Source organism: Accipiter gentilis, chromosome W (genome assembly GCF_929443795.1).
Source record: "Accipiter gentilis chromosome W, bAccGen1.1, whole genome shotgun sequence".
NCBI lineage: Eukaryota > Metazoa > Chordata > Aves > Accipitriformes > Accipitridae > Astur > Astur gentilis.
This window is the reverse complement of record NC_064918.1, coordinates 30,572,230-30,592,019: the sequence shown is the minus strand read 5'-3', so window position 1 is coordinate 30,592,019 and position 19,790 is coordinate 30,572,230.

Here is a 19,790-nt window from a genome sequence, read left to right as displayed (position 1 = left end):
CGTGCAAATAAAGTTGAATCACTTCTATCACTCATATTGGGTCGACTTATGTGCATTCCTCCGCCGCTCCAACAGGTTTGTTTTATTAACAACTCAGAGTTGGGCCACCACCGCAGTGAATGGCAACCTTCCAAAAATTTCCCAATCTTATATACCTTTTTACCACCCGTTGTCCCAGTCCAAAGTCTTTGTAATTTTCCAGTCGATCTATGTTCCCATGTCGTTATCATTTATCATCTTATCTCATCAATTCTTGTGTCCCGGTTCTTCTGAAGTTAGTGGTCGTAGGCAGAAGGTCTCCGGTCACCACAATCACTTATCTTCTTATGCATCAAAGATCACCTTTGAATTTCTGAAAATCACTCAGGCTATTCTATTAATTTATCTTGTTCTAAAGTTAATCACTTACTCCCATGTCTTAGGTCTAAGATGTATGATCCTTCTTCTGTTGATTCAGCTTGACTGGGTTTCAAGCCAGCCATGGAGGGGGAGACACATAGGACAAATAAGCAGCTTATGCATATTGTTTTATAAGCACCTGCATTCTATTAATCATATCTAAAACTATTTCTAATCATTAGTTATATGTCGCGGTAGAGACAGACACGACAAGTAATAGATCACACAAAATGGCTACTTTATTGTTCTAACACACCTTTTTATCCCCTTCTTCAGAGTATGTGTTAGTATATCATTGGCTTAGTTAGTAACTAACAATTCATGATTGGTGAGTTTGTCAGGACGGTTCTTCTTATCACTATCTTGTTTTCGTACTGGTCTTCTCGGATCTTTCCAGACTTCTCAAGGATATACTTCAAGCTGCTCAAGGTCGCGCTGTTCTCGAACTGTCAGGAATTTCGTAGACTCGTTGCATCCCCCAACAGTTATATGTCTAATATGAATAGTCTTAGAAACAGTAAGGCTTAAGGCCTAGTTCCTTTTACAGTTGGGAAAGGAAGGCAAGAGACTGGCATGACTGAGTCAAGACCTGTTGGTCAAACTAAAAGGCAAGAAGGAAATGCACAGGCAGTGGAAGAAGGGACAGGTATCCTGGGAAGAGTATAGGGATGCTGCCCGGTTGTGTAGGGATGGGGTCAGGAAGGCCAAGGTGAGGCTGGAGCTGAACTTGGCAAGGGACGCAAAGAATAATAAGAAGGGCTTCTACAGGTAGAAGGAAGGTCAAAGAAAGCATACCCCCCTGATGAACACAACTGGCAAACTGGTAACAGGGGACGAGGAGAAGGCTGAGGTACTCAACAGCTTTTTTGCCTCAGTCTTCACTGGCAGCCTCTCTTCCCACACCTCTCGAGTGGATGGACCGCAAGACGGGGACTGGGGGAGCAAAGTCCCTCCCACTGTAAGAGAAGATGAGGTTCGTGACCACCTGAGGAACCTGAACATACATAAGTCTATGGGACCTGACGAGATGCATCCCAGAGTCCCGAGGGAATTGGCTGATGTAGTTGCCAAGCCACTCTCCATTGTATCTGAAAAGTCACAGCAGTCAGGTGAAGTCCCCGGTGACTGGAAAAAGGGAAACGTTACACCCATTTTTAAAAAGGGTAGAAAGGAGGACCCTGGGAACTACTGACCTGTCAGCCTCACCTCTGTGCCTGGGAAGATCATGGAACAGATCCTCCTAGAAGCTATGCTAAGGCACATGGAGGACAGGGAGGTGATTTGAGACAGCCAGCATGGCTTCACCAAGGGCAAGTCCTGCCTGACCAACCTAGTGGCCTTCTGTGATGGAGTGACTACATCAGTGGACAAGGGAAGAGCTATGAATGTCATCTATCTGGACTTCTGCAAGGCCTTTGACATGGTCCCCCACAACATCTTTCTCTCTAAATTGGAGAGATATGGGTTTGATGGGTGGACTGTTCAGTGGATGAGGAATTGGCTGGATGGTTGCATCCAGAAGGTAGTGGTCAACGGCTCAATATCCAGATGGAGATCGGTGGCAAGTGGTGTCCCTCAGGGGTCTGTATTGGGACCAGTACTGTTTAATATCTTCATCAATGACATAGTGGGATTGCATGCACCCTCAGCAAGTTTGCAGATGACACCAAGCTGAGTGGTGCGGTTGACACGCCTGAGGGACAGGATGCCATCCAGAGGGACCTGGACAAGCTTGAGAACCAGGCCCGTGTGAACCTCATGAAGTTCAACAAGGCCAAGTGCAAGGTCCTGCACCTGGGTTGGGGCAACCCCCAATATCAATACAGGCTGGGGGATGAAGGGATTGAGAGCACCCCTGTGGAGAAGGACTTGGGGGTACTGGTGGATGAAAAATTGGACATGAGCCAGCAACACGCACTCACAGACCAGAAAGCCAACCATATCCTGGGCTGCATCATAAGAAGCATGGCCAGCAGGCCGAGGGAGGTAATTCTGCCCCTCTATTCCACTCTGATGAGACCCCACCTGGAGTACTGCATCCAGTTCTGGCGTCCTCAGTGCAAGACAGACATGGACCCATGGACCTGTAAAGCGGGTCCAGAGGAGGGCTACAAAAATGATCAGAGGGATGGAACACCTCTCCTATGAGGAGAGGCTGAGAGAGTTGGGGTTGTTCAGCCTGGAGAAGAGAAGGCTCTGGGGAGACCTTATTGTGGCCTTTCAATACTTAAAGGGGGCTTCTAAGAAAGATGGGGACAAACTTTTTAGTAGGCCTGTTGCGATAGGACTAGGGGCAATGCTTTTAAACTAAAAGAGGGTAGATTTAGACTAGATATAAGGAAGAAATTTTTTACAATGAGGGTGGTGAAACACTGGAACAGGTTGCCCAGAGAGGTGGTAGATGCCCCATCCCTGGAAACATTCAAGGTCATGTTGGACAGGGCTCTGAGCAACCTGATCTAGTTGAAGATGTCCCTGCTCATTGCAGGGGGTTTGGACTAGATGACCTTTAAAGGTCCCTTCCAACCCAAAGCATTCTATGATTGTACGATCTCATTTTTTTCCAAGAGCTCCTCTGCTGCAGCTTCATCAAATTTGGCCCTACTAAAGCCCTTGAACAACTGTATTTTAAATCAAATACTTTTGCTGTGGCTTACATTTTCCATCTTGCTTCTCTTTCATCAAAATGGCAGCCCTACAGCCGATGACATTGCACCATGAGGTATTGGTCCACGATGATCTCAATAAGAAAGGCACTCAGACTCTGTAAGGTATCATTTAAAAAGCTATTTATTATAGCTAACACTATAAGGAGAGAATAGTATAGATAATCTTATGTCTCTTTAGATCCTGGGAACCCAGAGTGGTACAGCATCAAATGGGCCTCCAATCTGATAGCATATGTCCATACATTCTGTATGGTATGTCTAAATATTTTTATGGTTTTAATATTTTGTACCAGCTATGGAAACTGGTTTGCTGCTAAATGACTGTAAAAGTGAGATTTGGTAAATAATTACTAGAAATCTTATACTAACACTATGATTGAAACAATAGACAAAAGTGTAGCCAAGCAATTAACTAGTAGAGGTAGTTACTCCTAAGTTTTACAATTCTTTGCTCTTATGACTGGATGTTCCTGTACATTAGATAAGAATAATATTGAAACTGACCATATGTGACTGAAACCATGTTAAGCTCCAAGATCAAAGAACAAGGATGACGAACAAAGGCTTGAAGGTCAGCCAACAGAATTTCAAATGGGTCGGTGGTCGCAAAAGCAGCTCTTTGACACAAATGAAGAACCATTGCGCATGACTGGATGTAGGCAGTACTATGATAATCAGTTACAATATTTTTTATGTATATGTATACTAATCTGATTAATATGTAATTAGTTACTCCATATAACCTGTTTGTGCTGAAGCTGTGGCATGCATGCTAGGTGGAATTATCCCCTGTGCATCCAGCGCTGCAATAAAGAATGCCTGCTTTCTAAAACTCTAAAATCGAGTCTTAGAGAGTATTTCTTTACAGGCCGTGAATTTCGGTATCAAATCCACACACACCATGCCATGCAAACCCCATCCGCAGAAGAGGTTCTCCCATTTTGTTTCTACTAAAGCCCAATATGTCGTCCCAAAAGTGGGGTTGTTTACCCGGTGTGCAAAATGCAAATATACACACAGAGCAGAGGTATTTTATTCCAATTCATGTTTGAGCAAAGATGGGGGCTAGGTAGTAAACCACAAAGCTAGCACCCCTCATGCCTAAACGGGCAAGCAATTTATACAGTATAGTTATACAAATTTGATTTTCAAAGTTCTTCCCCAAAACTCTTACTGGTAGTCACTTATCTAGCACAGCTTCTATTGGGCTAAAGTTTCCCTGTTTCGAATTAAAGGTACAGTGTTCTTTTATTCTACAGTGCATGCTCAAGGAGAATGGGGGGGGGTGTAAGTCTTTTTGGTCTGGAATTGAGTCAGTGGTCATGATCTCCCCCTGCCACCTTTACCTTTCCTTTACCAGTTATCGAAGATTTTTGCTGACTTCATGTCTATTAGCAATTATTCAACTTTTCGGAGACTCCTGGTGTTGCAAATATTTTGATAAAGAAATTAAAATCTAATTATATAAAAGAGTTTGGTTTGATTAAGAAGTAGAAAACTGAGAAGCATAGGTATGGGAGTGTTAAGTTTGAAATGTAGTCATAGGAACTTAGGAACTTTAGAAAATGTACTATGTGTAACTATAAGAATTCAAGAATTCAAGTATTGTCTAAAATCAGTTAACCACAGAAACTTTGACAAAGATTTGTTGGTTTGTAGTGTTTTGTTTTAGGAAACTAAGGAAACCATTATGGACACTCGTTTGCTGCTTGGAAACCCCTTACCCTTCCCACCTCGATCTAATTATCGAGGATTCCAATCAGCAGAGTTAAGTGAGATTAACCAATGATTGTTTTAAAATAAGAATATTAATAAGATGGTGTGACTGAAGGACCAGTTATTAGAAAGGTTATATTTAAGAATAGACATAGTATGCATTTTTATGTAAACTAATATAGATGATGGTGAGAATTGTACTGCGCAGAATCACCTAAGAGAGGTCAAGAAGCGGACAAGTGAGGAAGACTATGGAAGACCACCAGAGGGCTTCTGAAGACCACCAGAGACCTTCACTGCGCCTGTGTGAAGAGACATTTACATATGCTAATGATTTATCGGAAAGCTAATGATTATGTATAATATTTTCCAGAAATTTAGTGAATATGTATAACAGGTGTGTATTTAATCTGCACAGTTAGACTAGACAGGTGCACACGATAGGTGGAGCGATCCCCGTGTGCCCAGCACTGCAATAAAGGAGTGTCTGCTTCTTAACTTCTCATTGCTGTTAAGGAGTTTTATTCCGGATTTTGGCAACACTGGGGTAGGGTGTTCCCTTCTTATCAGTCTTTTATTTCTTCTTCAGGGGCACAGTCGTTAGCAAGGCATGCATTGTTTATACAAAGGGTATCTTGTTTCACAAGACCTTTGTGGCCTTTTTAAGGTGGCTTAAGTACATCATTTCTTAAGTACATCAAATATGCAGCCAGAAGTTGTTTTTCAAAAGGCATGTAGTCATGTGGTGGGAGGGAGCCGACATGTCCAGAAACCAAGCAGGATTCGCGGCCCCGCCCCCCCCCCCCTTCACCTTTTTGCCACAAGCTCCTATGTCCTATATCATCTCCTGAAACTAGTAGGACTATCACATCAAAAGGTTTGTGAGGTTGCTTAGGACCCAGAGCAACAGTGAGACGGGGAGCTAAAGGAATCTTAGTAGATATAGTAGATATATGGATGTAGATAGGAACTGTTTAATAATTATCTAGCTTATAATGAAGTTAAAGAAATTTCAGTAGAGGTAGACATGGCCCAAGGGGATGAGAGGTGATGTTTAACGTTTGCATTGTTGAGGCTGTCTGGGGCAAGAGATAGTCCCTGATAAGAAGCAGCAGTCGACCCCAAGAACCAGCCAAGACCGGCCTTGTGATTTGGATAAATGCCAAGGAGCAACTGAGTCTGTGCAGGGATAGAAGGTTAAGAGTTCACCGCGAAGAAGACATACAGCCTTCATCTTCACGACCCCCGACGACCACCACAAGGAGGCACTGCGCAGGCACAGTTGGGAAGAACTTAGGGAAATTACTTCTTGGAACTAATTTTAATATGAAGTGGGGATAGGTCATGCATATGTATAGGCATATTGCGAAACTCTATGTATATGTAACACTTGACTGTATAAATTTGAAGCGAACTGCCGAGTCAGGCGCGTACGAATTCGGTGGGAGTACCCCCGTGCTGCCCTTCGCTGAATGAACATACCTACTGTACAATCTCACTGATTGTGGAGTCTGTTTCCGCACGTCAGTTTGGCAAGACTGCGGAGCGGATGCCCGTAGGCGCGCCCCGAGCACATTCCTCGGAGGAGCCTCCGCTGCCAGCCGCTCACACCGCGGGAGCAGACAACGACCTCCTGAAGCCGCGGACCAAACGGTATGTATCACAAAGGGAGCCTGTAAAAGTACGGGCCGGGGCAGCTGGTAAATCGCGCAGAGACGTCTGGCGTGCAGCGTAGTCCCCGTATGGGAGGAGGGTACCCTGTATGATAACAAGGGGGGTTTGCTGACCGATAGAGCGGCCGCCAGCGATCTTGGGGGTAGATCGAGCAAATCCGGGGTGACTGCTGCATCCCAGTATCGGGAGCCAGGACGGACCTGTCGATGACTGGTATATAAGAGGCAGGAGAAGGGTAAGCGCACCCCCTAGCAATTGCGCTTGGTACATTTTTTGCAGCTGCTAAAAGGTTGTCAACTGTAGCAATGCTTGTATGATGTGAATGTTTGGAAATTTAATGTTAAAGATTTTGTGTGAGTATGTGGAAATGTTATGTTGAGATTTATATGTGTATATATGCTTGTTAATGTGTAAATGCCTAAAACTGTGATTTGAATGTTTGAGTAAAAGAGACGCAGCTCATCTGCGGAGCGTGTGTGGAGTTCTGATCCGCAGTTTTGTAACTCCACAAGGGATACGGCCGGACACGAACAAAGTGTGACTCACTGATGATTTGGAACTTGAATTTATATGTTAGCGTTGTAATTGTAAGTTTGAGTTTGATTATCTTAATAATTTTGTGGTGTTGGTATACGAAAGTCCCTGTATGGTGCATCCCATAAATGTGGGTCTTCGAATGGTGTCTTTTACATCCAGGAAATGAGTGTATGCCCTCATATGTCCTGGAATGTATGTGGTGTAAACAGAGGTTGCAAATAGATTGTGGAGGGGATACTGAATGCCCTGAGTGTTGGGTTTGGACTCCCTGGGATAAGAGGGGACGGGCTACGTATACAGTTGAGATTGTTTGTGGATGGAAACGTAGCCGAAATAGTGAAATTGGTGTGTGGAAAGGAGAATTTAATCCCGGAAATTCAGGACGTGTGGGAGGAAAACTGGGGGAACACTATAAAGAGGTGTAAGAAATTATTTGCATGGAAGCTTATTAAAAGGAGAAGTTATAAAATGGGAAACAATCAAGGGGGGATATTGAGGAAGAGTCCTCTGGGTTGTGCAATTGCCCACTGGAAAGATATTGTTGGGGCCGGAGGTACAGAAAATAAAAAGAACCTTATTCAATATTGCAATCAATGGTGGCTGTTGTATAAGTTAGAAGGTGATGCTAAGTGGCCACTTAATGGGTCACTAGATTATAATACTCTATTACAACTAATGCTGTTTTTAAGGAGAGAAGGAAAATGGGATGAGGTTTCATATGCAGACATGTTTTTCACCCTCCGAAACCATCCGGAGTGGCAAAGGGACTGTGGAATGGTACCCCCACAGGACCCCATGGTGCTTGCACTTGAGCGAGAAAACAACAAGGAGCTTAGGGGTAAACTGAGGCGGTGTTGTTCGGCATGTAGTATTGGACAAAGATGTACAAAGACAAATAAAATCCATCAGGCACCAGAACAAGATCTAACTGATTTGTTTAAGCCTCCCCCTCGACCACAGGAACAGGATGCAGACTCGGATAGAACTCCGACCCCCCCTGGACAGCCCAGTATCTTCCCGTACTAGGAAGAAAACTACTCCAACAGCTTTACAAGCACCTCTCGGAGAAGCGGTGGGGCCGGATGGCGGGACAATGTTAATCGAAGTACCCTTTTCTACTGCTGACCTAGGGGAATGGAAAAAGGTTGCAAAAGATTATAGGAGAGATCTGATAAGTGTAGCTAAGCATTTCCAATTTATTGTGAAACAGCATAACCCTGATTGGAAGGATATACAGCTATTATTGGAATATATGACTGAGACAGAGAAACAGCTGATTTTAAAAAACAGCAGGGAACCTTGCTGAAGATCATTATAAGATTACAGGAGGGGACATTAAGGAATATTTCCCTCTCCAAGACCCAAAGTGGGATGTTAATAGATCTGCACATATGGAAAGATTGAAGGGGTATCAGGATTGGATTACAAAAGGAATGGAGAGGGCAATCCCCAAAACTATAAATTGGTCAGCTTTATATGCAGTTAAACAAAGTCCTTCCGAGTCTCCATCCGGAATTCCTGGATCGACTGAGGGATGTAATGCGCCGCAGCACACCGCTGGATCCTGGGTCAGAGGTAGGAGTACAACAATTGGTCTCCCTGTTTTTGGGTCAATCTACAGGGGATATAAGGTGCAAACTTCAGAAATTACACCCTACAGAGGATAGGAATTTAGAAATAATCTTGGATGAAGCATGGAGAGTATTTAGTAACAGAGAAGAAGGATATAGGCAAGGGCAAAGGAAATTAATGGCTGTTATACAGGAAGAAAGAGGAAGAAGGCCTAGATGAGACTTGCCCTGACTGGGCAAGGATCAACGTGCTTTGTGTAAGAAATTCGGTCATTGGAAAAGGGAATGCCCAAGGAACAAGAAGGAAGTTCAAAGGGCTCAAACAGGAAGAATGGTAGCCCATGTGAAGGGAGATTGATGGGAACCTGGGGAATCTACCCTAACGGATCCACTGGTTATAATTAAGCTAGGGAAAACACAACAAGAGGTAGAATTTTTGGTAGATACAGGAGCAACATACTCTCTTCTGAATCAAGCTTTGATGCCCCTGGGAAATGATTATGTCATGGTGAAGGGAGTGACTGGCCAAAGTGAAAAGGCATATTTTTGTAAACCTTTAGAATATAAATTAGGAAAACAGTGGGGCATTCATAAATTTTTATATATGCCCAACTCCCCAAAGGCACTTTTGGGAAGGGACTTGTTGGAACAATTGGGAGCAAAAATTGTATTCAAAAAGGGAGAAATTACTCTGGAGGTAAAAGATCAGCAATATATTCAAATATTGAGCCTAACCTTAACCAGTCTCCCCCTAGAAGGAAGCATTAACGAGGACATCTTAAACCAAGTGTACCCAGGGGTATGGGCTACCAATGCACCTGGAAGAGCGAAAAATGCTCCACCTGTTGAAGTTAGGATCAAGGAAGGCCAAAAGCCTGTAAGAATTAAACAATATCCCCTAAAGAAGGAAGACAGAGAAGGAATCCGGCTGGTGATAGAAAAATTTTTGCAGTTGGGATTATTAAAAGAGTGTGAGTCTGAATTCAATACCCCTATATTACCTGTTCGGAAGCCTGATGGGTCATATTGGGTGGTCCAAGACTTACGGGCAGTGAATAAGATAACTGAAGATCTTTACCCGGTAGTGGCGAACCCATATACCCTGTTGACCGTATTAACACCTGAATTGACTTGGTTTACTGTTTTAGATTTGAAGGATGCTTTCTTTTGCCTCCCTCTCCATGAAGCCAGCAAAAAATTATTTGCATTTGAATGGGAAAACCCCAAGAGTGGTCGAAAGACCCAGCTCACTTGGATGGTGTTGCCACAAGGATTTAAGAATAGTCCTACCATTTTTGGCAATCAGCTTGCGAAAGACTTAGAATCCTGGGAAGCCCCGTCTGAGGAGGGGAAGCTGTTGCAGTATGTGGATGATATCCTGATCACGACCAAGACAGAGAAAGATTGTATGACATGGACGGTGAGTCTGTTGAATTTCCTGGGACTTCAAGGGTACCGGGTATCCAAGAAGGTGGCACAGGTAATGCAACGCAAAGTGAATTATTTGGGCTATGAAATTAGCGCAGGACAAAGAACTTTGGGACAGGCCCGTAAAGAGGCAATATGCCAAATTCAGAGACCACAGACAGTAAAAGAGTTGCGGACTTTTCTGGGAATGACAGGGTGGTGCCGATTGTGGATATATAATTATGGATTGCTTGTTAAACCACTGTATGCGCTGACAGCCACTGAGCAGAAACACCTTGAGTGGAACAAGGAGACCGAACGAGCCTTTGAGCTACTGAAAAAGGCTTTGATGTCGGCCCCGGCCTTAGGACTCCCAGATGTGAGTAAACTGTTTCTTTACTCTCACGAGAAGCAGGGCATTGCCCTGGGAATATTAGCACAAAACCTGGGCCCATATCGACGGGCAGCTGCCTACCTCTCTAAGCAGTTAGACACGACTGCAAAAGGTTGGCCTGGATGCCTGCGGACAGTTCCAGCTGTGATACTGAATATACAGGAAGCCCAAAAGTTTACTCTGGGCCAGAAAATGACTGTTTTGGTGTCTCATACAGTATCAGCAGTACTGGAAGCAAAAGGTGAACATTGGCTCTCTCCACAAAGATTCCTGAGATATCAAGCTATATTGGTAGAGCAGGATGACGTGGAGATTGTAGTCACTAACATTGTCAATCCAGCTTCTTTTCTCAGCGGGAACACAGGAGAAACGGTACATCATGACTGTTTGGAAACCATCGAAGCAACATACACAAGCCGCCCAGACTTGAAAGACAGCCCCATGGAGAACGGGGAAACTTGGTTCACAGACAGAAGCAGTTACGTCCTAAATGGTAATCGACATGCGGGATACGCCATCACCACCAGCCAAGAGGTAATAGAATCAGGGGCTTTACCCATGAACACCTCCACACAGAAGGCAGAAATAATTGTTCTAACCCGCACCCTGGAATTGGCCCAGGGCAAAGTTGTGAACAGTTATACAGACTCAAAATATGCCTTTGGAGTTGTACACGCACATGGAGCAATTTGGAAGGAGAGAGGACTATTGAGTTCTCAAGGGAAAAATATCAAACACTCAGAAGAAATTCTGAAGTTACTGGAAGCTGTCCAGCTCCCTGAGAAAGTGGCAATTATGCATATTAAGGCACACCAGAAAGTGAGCTCAGATTTGGAAAAAGGGAATGAGCTGGCAGACAGAGAGGCAAAACAGGTGGCCAAAGCAAAGGTAAAATCAGAAGGGGCCTTAATTCCTGATAGGCAGATTTCCCTAGAAGGTAAGCCAGAATACACTAAGGAAGATCAGAAGCTCATTACAGATTTAGAAGGGTCATATAATGAAGAGGGGTGGGCTCATACCCCACAGGGCAAGCTAATCGTTCCCTCTTGCTTATTATGGCATTTGATACGGGAGGAACATAGGAAAAGACATTGGGGGACAGAGGCTCTGTATAATCATTTGATAAGAGAAATTGTGGCTAGTAATTTATATACCACGGTGAGACAGGTGACACAACAGTGTGATCTTTGCCTCCAGACTAATCCTAAGAATACCCCCAAGCCGGAAATGGGCCAGATTGGAAAAGGCAGTGAGCCTGGACAACAATGGCAAATTGATTTTACAGAATTTTCTAGAAATTGGGGGTATCAATATTTATTGGTATTAACTGATACCTTTTCAGGTTGGCCAGAAGTATTCCCAACAAGAACGGCTAAAGCTCGGAAGGTAACTAAAATACTGGTACAAGAGATAATACCACATTTTGGGGTTCCAGCAACCATGTCCTCTGACAAAGGACCACATTTTGTCTCAAAAATAGTACAACAAATTAGCCGCCATTTGGGTATAGATTGGCAGTTTCATACTCCATATCACCTCCAGTCGAGTGGTCAAGTGGAAAAAATAAACCACTTAATCAAACAGCAAATTGTGAAATTGGGACAAGAAACAAATCTGACATGGCCTCAGTCTCTTCCTTTAGTCCTTTTGCGTATACGAACAAGACCAAGGGCGAGGGAAGTACTGAACCCCTTTGAAATTTTGTATGGACGACCCTATGAAATACAGAAAGGAGTGTCTGTGCAAGCTGGGGATTAAATTGTGACCTCTTACATGGTAGCATTGAGTAAGCAGCTGAATAAAATCAGGAAGCATGTGGCTGGAACTCGAGGGAGACGTTTGGATGGAGCTATATATACTATACAACCTGGGGATTAGACTCTTACAGTGAATGGAAGAAGAATCAATTACGACGGAAGCTGGAGTCCAACAAATATTTTGAGAGAATGCTAGATAGGGAAACAATGTATTAGAAGTACTAGAGTTGGATATAGTAAAAGAATTTTCTATTTTCTAGAAAAGGGGGGACTGAGACGGGGAGCTAAAGGAACCTTAGTAGATATAGTAGATATATGGATGTAGATAGGAACTGTTTAATAATTATCTAGCTTATAATGAAGTTAAGGAAATTTCAGTAGAGGTAGACATGGCCCAAGGGGATGAGAGGTGATGTTTAACGTTTGCATTGTTGAGGCTGTCTGGGGCAAGAGATAGTCCCTGATAAGAAGCAGCAGTCGACCCCAAGAACCAGCCAAGACCGGCCTTGTGATTTGGATAAATGCCAAGGAGCAACTGAGTCTGTGCAGGGATAGAAGGTTAAGAGTTCACCGCGAAGAAGACATACAGCCTTCATCTTCACGACCCCCGACGACCACCACAAGGAGGCACTGCGCAGGCACAGTTGGGAAGAACTTAGGGAAATTACTTCTTGGAACTAATTTTAATATGAAGTGGGGATAGGTCATGCATATGTATAGGCATATTGCGAAACTCTATGTATATGTAACACTTGACTGTATAAATTTGAAGCGAACTCTATGTATATGTAACACTTGACTGTATAAATTTGAAGCGAACTGCCGAGTCAGGCGCGTACGAATTCGGTGGGAGTACCCCCGTGCTGCCCTTCGCTGAATGAACATACCTACTGTACAATCTCACTGACTGTGGAGTCTGTTTCTGCATGTCAACAGCATGGGAGACAGCTTTTTTCATCTTCCCCCATACAAACTGGTCCCTCTTTCTCGCTACATTATACAAGGGTCTTAAAAATCAGTGCTAAGTGTGGGATAAACTGGTGCCAGCACCCCAGTAATCTTACAGAGCGCTGCACATCAGCCTTTTTCTGGGGCTCAGCTATATGAAGTACTGCTTGTTTCACAGCTTTGGGCATAATTTGGCAGGGTCCTTGCCAGATGATGCCTAAAAATTTTACCTCAGTTTCTGGCCCTTGTACTTTTTGTGGATTAATTTCCCAACCATGCCCTCTCATGGTGTCCACGACCCTGCTCAGTGCCTCCCCGACATCCTGCTCGGTAGGTGCGGTCAGCAGGATGTCATCAATGTGATGGAACAGTTTACACTTTGGGGACAGGCTGCACTTCCCCCAAGTGCTGAGCTACAATCCCATGACTAATCGTGGGGCTGTGCAGGTATCCCTGAGGCAGCACCGTAAATGTGTACTGCTGGCCTTCCCAGGAAAACGCAAACTGTTCCTGTAACTCTTCAGCAATAGGAATACTGAAGGCACATTCACCAAGTTGGTAACAGCGTGCCAGGCGCTTGCCCCAGCTTCCAGCCCCTCTGATAGAGTGACAATGCCCAGCAGGACCGCAGCCATGGGAGCGGCGGCTTTGTTCAAAAGCCGGTAATCCACAGTCATACACCAGGAGCCATCCGGCTTCTTTACAGGGCAAATAGGGTTATTAAAAGGTGAATGTGTCCGTCAGATAAACAGTTGTTAGAAGCAGAGGTTGAGAGATCTCAGTATGCCCCCCAGGCAGTCGGTATTGTTTTAAGGCTATAGGCTTGAAGGGAGGGGAGGAGGGGTGTCCGGTCAGGTCAGAAGAGCGTGGGGGGGTGGGGGGTGGGGGGGGGGGTGGGTGTGGGCAGGGAGGCACAGTCCTCCCTACCATAACCGCTCGGATCCGAGGTGATGGAGTACCAAAAGAATATTTTCCCCCAGTGGTATAAAAAGTGTTGTCTGCTAACAGATTATATATTCAGGCACTCTCATCGTCCATACTTCAGCCGAAAACAGCGGGTATCCTTCTAGTTGCAAGATTAGAGAAACTTCTCAAGATGGCTTTTTCCTTCCCTCAAATACATTAATATTAATCAGTTTATTCTTGGGGTAATGGGACAGATTTCCATCAGTTAGGGTTACTTCCACCCCGGTGTCTAGCAGGACCATAGCCTATTGCTTATGATGTCAGCTACAGTGTATTACAAATGGAACGCATGGACGGCAGTCCCCCTGTTATAGACGCTTGTGACAAATTGGAGGAGCCAATTTGTAGTGAATAAAAAAGGTCGAATTTATTAGCAAGCGATAAAAGAGCAAAACAGCGCTGGGCGGCCGGGGAGGCAGTGCTCCGCCAAAAGCTCGCCACTTTCTGTTATAGTTACATTCCTTTTATACAGTTTATGCCCCCCCCCTCCCCGTCAATCTTCACCTTGTCTTGTTTCTCCCTTTTTTTTCTTTGCTCGTGTAGGTTCATTATTGGGCGGATTCGGTCCATCTTCTCAAGGGGAAGTGTCTTTTTGATGTAGAATGTCTTTTGTTGTGGAGATATGTAGTCGTGGTAGAGTTAATCCCCTTATCTAGTAAATTATATTTGTTATTTTCCTCGTGACTTTTACACAACATTTAAGCACTTGGGTTTTTTCACAATGTGTGTCTTCCCCCTTCCCGATTAGTATGTAAGTAAATTATCATATTTGTTGTTTTAGCACCATTAGCCGAATTGATTCTATTCTGCTTTGAACAAGGGCTACAACTTTTATCTAAAATACACGGACCAAAGGTCAAGATTAGCAGTAAGACTTTTAGGGGTATTTGTGGAGAATGTCTCTACCCCCATGTGCGATTTCATGAACAAAGTTAACCCGTTCATTACACCCCTTGTCAGCTCCCTTTATCAGCCATACTGGAGGGGGACCACACGTTCCCTGCTCTTGTTTCCAGGGAGAAAGGTCGGGGTATTTAAGGGCAGTTGAAGATGACGGCATCTTCACTGCTGACACAGGGTGACGTGGATGAGACCAATGCCCTGGTGCTTCACACTTCCCTTCGCCCCTTTTTCTTTGCTTTTGCTTTCTTTATACAAACTCCACAAATTTGGTTTGCCATCTATCTGCTCCCTAGGCACTTCTGCCTGTATTAGCGCAAGAAACATCTCTTTCTCAAGTAACCTTTCCCTTGAGCTGTTGCAATCAGGCTCCATCTCCCCTTTTTCAGTCTGATAATCACCAAGCTGTCCTAGTGATAGAATAACATCCCCTACTGGTTTGTCCCATGGCAGCCCCTAGCAAGGAAATCATCAGCCCTTTCAAGGCAAATCGGCCACCCTCTAATATGCAGGTTTTCATGCGCAGTGTAAAAGGTTCCATATCAGGACTTAAAAAGTTACGTGAATCCATTCCTTGCCATGTGGCCAGCTCCTGTAAATACTGACCAACCTCAGCTATACTTTTCCAGGATGCTGCTTTATCATCCTGTAATCGACAGGGAACCAAATTGTTCCCTGACATTGTGTAATTCGTGTTGAATTAAAAAGAAGACAATAAGGCTTACATACCAATCGGGAAGGGGGAAGGGACACATTGTGATTGACTAGATAAGGAGGGAAAAGACAAGGGACCAGATAAGGGGATTAACTCTACCACAACTGCATTCCTCCACATCAAAAGACATTCCACAGACACTCTCCTTTGAGAAGATTGACCGAATCTACCCATTAACAAACCTGTGAAGAAAGAAGAAACAAGACAAGGCGGAGATTTACAAGAAAGGGGTGCATGAACTGTATAAAAGGAATGTAACTATAACAGAAAGTCGCGAGCCGTTGGTGGAGCGCGGACTTCCCGGCCGCCCAGCGCTGCTTGCTTGCTATTCTCAATAAATATATGAATTTTATATAGAATTGGCTCTGTTGATTTATAACAATCCCAATCGGTAGGTAAGGGATACTCTACTTGTAAAGCTTCCCAGAGCCATACCCACAGGGAGTGGGATACATTATCCTGTGCTCATCTCAGCCACTGAGTAATCATAGAGTTTTGCAAGATGACATCCAAACACTTGAATTCTTTACTATGTAAATGTACACTATCTCCTCCAAAGTCCCATACTTGCAACAGCCAGTGTGCCAGCCTTTCTCCCAGCTTTTGCCGGTATGTCTTTGCTGAATCTTGCAACTCGGGCTGTGTAAAATTGCACACTGAGCGTGCTGACGTGCGCTCGGGGGCCCCTTTTCTTTGTGAACCACTAACGGCAGGATGGAAATGCTGTTGCCATGCTCATCCTCCAACCCCTCTGTCCACTTGTCCACACCAGAGGTCCTCATTCCACCATTCATCCTTCTGGCAAACAGCTCGTACCTCAGTGGTGCCCTTCTCGGGCTAATCCATGCATCTCCCCTGCACCACAGCCACCTGCACCACCATTTGCTGCCCGGGGGCTACTGTGTGGAGCTGCACCTGCAGCTCACGCAGGCCTTTTTGTGTCAGCTCTAAACGCCCCCATGTCCATTTCAAGCATGTTAGCGCAAATTTTCCTTGAGTTTTCCTTTCCCTAGCCGTTTTTTTAAGACAACATAATACTTCAGATGGGTTTGGGCATTCAGACAATTCCTCCTTACTTTCCCAATCAACTGGGGAAACTGCCTGGGCCAAATGCCTTGCAACTACCCCCTATGGCTGCATGTGGAGACAGCAAGGCACCCAATTTCTCTCTTCTTCACTGTTCTTTCTCCAGAAAGGCATTTCTCACAGGGACCTGCTGACTATGCCAAATGTTTTGCACCAGGAGGTGCTGGTCCGTTATGATCCCAGTAAGAAGGGCACTCAGACTCTGTAAGGTATCATTTTAGAATGCGATTTATTAGAGCTAACGGATATAGAGAACGAGCTGCTAATTGCTTAATGATTGTCTCTCTGTAACTTTACATACCAAAGACTGGTGTTTGCCAAGGATTAAGCCTGTCAGAGACTGGTACTTGGGAGTGATGAGCAAGAAGGAACCATGAGCAATCACAAAACTTAATTGTTTGATGAATTTATGATCTTGTTGAGAAGGCACAAGTACAGGCCTTGCTTGAATAGATAGGGCCAGAAAAGATAGGAACTCCTGCCTTTGTTCTCATCCTTGTAGATAATTTAGCTTAAGCTAACCATATGGTTCTACACCACTAATGAAAACTTAGATAATAAGAGCACTAACAAGCACTGATGTATCAAAACATGTAAAAGACCATACTGCGCAGAATCACCTGAGGAGGGTCAAATAGCGGACAAGTGAGGAAGACTATGGAAGACCACCAGAGACCTTCAATGTGCCTGCATAAAGGACATTTGCATATGCTAATAGTTTCCCGGAAAACTAATGAATATGTATAACTTTTCTCGGAAATCTAGTGAATATGTATGTAGAACATGTATTTAACCTGCACAATTAGACCTGAACGGTGTGCACAATAGGTGGAGCGATCCCCCGTGCATCCAGCGCTGCCAATAAAGAATACCTACTTAATAGTTAATCAAACTATTGAGTTAATTGAATCAAACGCTATAAAGAAAGAGACAGTAGTATAGATAATCTTACATCCCTTTAGGTGCTGGGAACCCTGAGCGGTGTAGCATTGAACTGACCTCCAATCCACACGAAGCACACCATGCAGACCTCTTTGGTCATTCAAGCTATTATAGGATTTTCTTGCAAGAAAACAACTCTGTTTATCGTTTCTACTGTCAAACAAAAAGAAGTTCTCGCCTAAAGGCAAGGCCACGCAGGTGGTCTAATCACCAATGCCACGTGGGAGCTGCCTGCAGGCTCCTGTGTTACAATGAGCTGTCTGAGTTTATCCTGCGGATTTGTGCAGCACAGCACAGGCCTGGGCCTACTCAGGTTAACTATTATGTGGACCACTAACTCCTCAACGTACATTGGTCTTCTGGTCAGGATCACTACAACACACCCACATTTTTCTATCTGCTTGAGTAAATTGCTTTTTCCTGTCAGCTGTAGAGCTGTTCCATGGATACGCAGTTAAAAAAAGTAAAATAATAATATTTTATTATTTGGAACAAGAGGAGTATAGCCAGCAGGTTGAGGGAGGTGATGCTTCCCCTCTATTCAGCACTTGTGAGACCACATTCAGAATACTGTGTCCAGTTTTGGGCTCTCCAGTACCAGACAGACATTGACATACTGGAGCAAGTCTAGCAGAACACCTAGCCGGTCAAGGAGTTGGAACAAATGATATGGAAGGAGAGGCTGAGAAGCCTTTTTTTTTTTTCCAGCTTGGAGAAGAGAAGGCCCAGGGGAGACCTTATTGTTGTCTGCAACTACTGTGACCATAGGATAGAGAGAAGATAGAGCCCAACTCTTCTCAGAGGTACAAACCAACAGAACAAGAGGCAGAAGACACAAGTTGGAACATGGGAAGCTCCAATTACATATAAGGGAAAGGGGCTTTTTTTCTTTCTTTTTCTCTTTTTAAACACTATGAGGGTGGTGCAAATACCAACAGGGTCCCAGAGAGATTGTGGAAACTCCATCCTTGGAGGTGTTCAAGACTCAGCTAGACAAGGCCCTGAGCAACCTGACTAATTAGACCTGCTATGAGCAGGGGGGTGGACTAGAAACCTCCAGAGGTCCCTTCTAACTCAACTGTTCTATGATTATAAATCTCTCAGAGAGAACTGTTCGTCACTGTTCAGATGGCAACAGGAGCCTCCATTGCAAGAGTCCTTGCAATGGCATCTTCAGTTGGACAGGTTGAGACTCAAACCATTTTTCTGCTTAGTTTTTAGGACCCACAGGTCAGATGGATTATATGCAGCTACTCCAGTACATGCGTTATCCATCAGTATTACATACAAAACATCTATCTTAAGTATGTACAGAAGACTGTCACATGACCATTTCTGTATCCGCAGGAACAGTTTCTTTTGACTATTTACAAGCAGGAACTACCTAGGGGAGTCTGGAAGGAAGGGACAGATTCTCCACCCAGGATGTTATTGAGCACATTTAAGCATAGAAATTGGCCTGTACACAGCAGGCACTGCCAGGGGCCATCTTCAGGACAGTCTGAAATTTTCACCTGAAGAGCTCCTGCACCAACTAGCCAAAAATACTTAATTGTGAAAATTAATGACTAAGCACACTGAGTGTGCACACAGGCACAGCCCTGATACCCACCTATACCACAATTATAAGTATAAAACTCAAGTGTGTCTTTTAGTTATTTATAAATGAGGTCTAAGTTTCATAGCTCTTGCCACAAAGTGCATGTCCTAACTTTATTTGGCTCACATACTTCCATAGAGCCAAGTGAAGGCTTAATGAACCAAACCAGACATTTCCTAACCAAAAATATATGTAATACATAAAAGTTTCTTGACAAACTAGGTAGAAGCAGTAGCTCCATTCCTTCATTTTTCTGGCAATTCCTTCATTTTTCCTGTTTCAGAATAAAAGCCACTGATGCCTATATTTATTTCATATTTGCCAAACTTTGGGGTTTTTTTTAAAAGGGAAATTCAGACAAACAGAAAAGTGTTGTTGTTTTTAGATGGATTTCGTTATACATTTTAATGGACCATTTAAAAGTTTGTTTCACTCCTGTAAAAGTAATATTGAAGGCTCATTTATTAAAATAATTTTAATATGTATGAATGGACTAATGGATGAGCAAA